The sequence below is a fragment of the Crocodylus porosus genome, unplaced genomic scaffold (assembly GCF_001723895.1).
Source record: "Crocodylus porosus isolate Cpor-Errol unplaced genomic scaffold, CroPor_comp1, whole genome shotgun sequence".
In the NCBI taxonomy this organism is placed as follows: Eukaryota; Metazoa; Chordata; order Crocodylia; family Crocodylidae; genus Crocodylus; species Crocodylus porosus.
The window spans coordinates 27,024,828-27,028,885 of NW_017728913.1; positions in this window are offsets into that span (position 1 = coordinate 27,024,828).

The following is a 4,058-nucleotide window of genomic DNA, read 5'->3' on the forward strand; positions in this document are numbered from 1 at the left end:
ATTTGAGATCTTTAGACAGCCATTCATGTATTCCAGATAGGCAGAAATTAATTTTCTCTGCCTTGGGTAAAAAGGAAATGGGAGCAAACTAAATGCCACAGTTTTTAATGTCAAATTTTGTACTAGTTTAAAATGCTATCAATATACCAATGAGCTACAGGAGTTCTTATATGAAAATTGATAAAAGTAAGTAGTTTATCTGACCTTATTTTCTCTTAATGTTTACAGACAATAATATATGGCTATGTAGAGCAGTATACCTATTTTCATACTGTATTGACTTAAAATTTATAGTTTTTCACCTCTGTGGCTTCAGAGAAGTCATCTATAGTAACTTCTGTCTTGGTTTTTCCTTCTTTGCAAAGAGAGAATAGTGCCTACCTGTTTGCTTTACAGGAGTCCTATGAACTTTGGTTAATTGTTTGCATCACACTATGACAGTATTAAATAAATAAAAATGAAAGTCTTTTCTCTAGTTTTGTGGGTCTAGTTTTGTGTGTTCAATTCAAACCACTAGGTTCCTTTTTATTTAGTTATTTAGAGTCTAGCTTACTGGACTTTCATAGAGTCTTAGATACTAGGGTCGGAAGGGACCTCAACAGATCATTGAGTCTGACCCCCTGCTTAGGCAGGAAAGAGTGCTGGGGTCCGATGACCTCAGCCAGATGCCTATCCAGCCTTTTCTTGAAGACCCCCAAGACAGGGGAGAGCACCATCTCCCTTGGAAGCCCATTCCAAATTTTGGTCAACCTTACCGTGCAGAATTTTTTCCTGATATCTAGCTTAAATCTGTTCTCTGTCAGTTTGTGACCATTGTTCCTTGTTTACCCCAAGAGGCGCCCTGGTGAATAGAGCATATCCAATCCCTTGCTGTGTCCCCCTAATTAATTTATAGGCAGCCATAAGATCATCTCTCAGCCTTCTTTTGCAGAGGCTGAAGTGGTCCAGGTCCCTCAGTCTCTCCTCATAGGGTTTTTCCTGTAAGCCCCTAACCACGAGTGGCCCTCCTCTGGACCCTCTCGAGTCTATCAACATCCTTCTTGAAGTATGACGCCCAAAACTGGACGCAGAACTCCAACTGCGGTCTGACCAATGCCGTATCATGCTAAGCCGTACCTTTTTGTCTGTATCATGTCCTTGGATCTATTTGTCATGCATCTGCTGATGCATAGTAAAATGCAGGTAGCTTAGAAACACGTTTTTCTAAAATCCTTATTTCTTGGCTTCATACCTTTTGATGACAAAGTCCTTTTATCTCTACTGTACCAAACTATGGAAAAGAATATTGGATGTACTTCCTAGATTGCATTGCATAATCAAACTAAGGAACACATTAACTGTCTGTAGGTTAATGTTCCAGGCTTAAGTAATAACAAGAGAATTTAGAGATGCTCCATACAGGAAGAAATATCATATAGTTACTATAATTTAAACTTATGTGGAATGGCTTTTTTCCTTGGAACTGAAGTCAATGATTACAATTTTGTTCTGAAAAGATAGGATGGGGAAAAAGTAGGAGGGAAGTGGTATTTTGCAGCAATCACTGCTACTTGTAAGAGTATAATCCAGAATCCCTAATGCATTGAACTAGTAAAACGAGATTGTATCTAGTTACAATCACTAGCTTGTAAAACTAAAAATGGATTACTAGGGAAACTGCTGTTACAGACCACCAGATCTCAAAAAAGGACAAGCTAACTTTTAAACACCTGTTCGTAATGTTTAGAAAGAAAAACGTATGGCTACCTATCTGGAATACATGAATGGCTGTCTAAAGATCTTAAATAAAAGACAGCTGTTGGGGTTGTTGTTTTTTTGGGGAGGATTTGGGGGGGAAGGGGGGAGTTTAAGAGCTCCCCCAATGGTTACTGGAAAAATTATGTCTAAAGTCCTGTATTACATTTGACAGTATTTTTCATGGATTTCCCCTTTAACAGTAGAGAATAAATATTTGTCTTGAAAAACATTTGCTGAACCTCTTACCCAGTCACCAACAATGTATGGTTTCTTAATACAGAAAGTCCTGCGCCCAACACAGGGAAAAACTCAGTATTGGTCCTCATACTAGTGGACAAAAAGTTAATTTCTGATCTTAAAATAAGTGATATAATCTAGGTGCCAGAAGTGATGATCTGTTTACATTTACCAAAGTATAAGTTTTTTATCTGCTATTGGCCAATAAATACAGTGAGTTTATTTACCTGTCAACAATATTTTGTAATTATTCTTTAATAGAAAATGATGGCAGTAAACCCAGGCGTCAAGCTAAACCATAACTTTTTGTCTAAAAGTTTCTACTGCAGTTGTGTGCATTTGACCACAGTGGTAAACAACACCTGAAAGGATAGGAAGAAACCTGTCTTAGGAATATTCAGCAAGGCATCTAAGGCTTATCCTATATTTGCAATGACACCTTTGTTCAGACACCATTTCACTTCATTGTCCAAATATCACTTTATTCATCAGTTCCGAAAGTTCTTTGGTGGTCAGTGTGGTCAATGCCAAACTACACTGGGAATGGTTGCCATAAAATAAGGGTTCAGTTTACCAAATGGCCTATCATGAATTAAAGAAATTACTGGAGAACTGTAATTTGTCCCAGGTCTAATAATTCAATGTGGACTATTGCTAGGAGTCTGTCCAACTCAAGGAGGTGGCTGGACAATTTTGCAGGCAGATTACAGGGCCAGCCTCCATTTTTATGGGCTTATTGTGGTGCCCCTCCCCCCCCAGTGCCTCTGAGCAAGGAGCCCCAGTGGACCTACCCATCACTGCTGATTGGAGAGGACTGTCCATCCTAAAGCCCCACCTCTTGCCACTGATTGGTGGAGAGGGACAGGGCCACATGACAGGCAGTGCTGTCAGTCAATAAGTGGAAAGAGGCAGGGGCAACAATCGTCTTGCCTTCATACTGGCAACCCCTTTCATGCCAAGCTGCATGGCTGGGAGGACAGTTTGCTTCCACTGGGAAGCCAGCATTTTATTGTTAGTAAGTTTATTTTTGTTTTTCCCCAAGAATTTCATGGAGATGCCCTGATTTAATGGAAAGCATGAAATCAGGCTAATTATTATTTGAGTAGGCTCCTAATTATTGCATTAGCCAAAGGTCAGGCTAGGCTCCATTTTTTGTTCTGTTTTGTTACCATTCCTTCAGTGGGAGAGTGCACTCTGAAGAATGGGAATCTTTTGCTGCCCCTTTAGAGAAGTTTTTTTGTTATTAATACTGAAGCAGTAAACAAAAGCCAGGGATACATATGCAGATACTTGGATCCCATGTTTTGAAAGAAATAGGCAAAATACAGCTTAAAATTTTGGGGGAATACTGTATTTTTCTGAAACTTTTAAGGCTATGTCTACACTGCATTCAAAGGTATAGAAGCTTATGTAGACATATCCTAGCTAACTTTTAAATTACCAGTTCAGTTACTAGGAGAAGGGTAGCCATAGTAGATTGAAATACAGCACAGTACACAAAACTGCCTGCATTGGTGGGTAAATAGATGCGTTGGGTAGACTGCAGAAAAATTTGTAGTGCAACGGATTCACTGCCACTGGTACATGAGCTAGACAGTTTAAAACTAGGTTGAGTCTATCTACATCAGATGCAGTCATAATTTTGACAACAGTGAAAACATACCCTTTGAGTGTAGACAGGGTCTAAAGTTCAATGATATCCCATTCATTGCTGCTGTAGATATTCATTAATAGTAGTCACATCATGCCACTCTTTTTTTAAGCAGAAGTCTCACGAGAATAAACGGTCAGTTCTAGGTGTGTGGCATATGCAAAGGTAAAGTTGGTTATTTGTTTAGTGAAATGTAAACTTGTACTGTGATGATTTATATGATTTATATATCCCAACAATGAAATATCTTTTTCTTGTGAACAAGGAAGGTATTTTATCCTTTTCTGTTTCTTCATAGTTTGTGGGGGTTATAATAATAATGATTATCATTATTATTAATGTAATAATATTAGTAAGAACAATAATGATATTTTTTCCCATGAGAACCAAAAGGAAAGTTTAAAAAAAAACAAGAAGAAAGGGTTTAACAAAT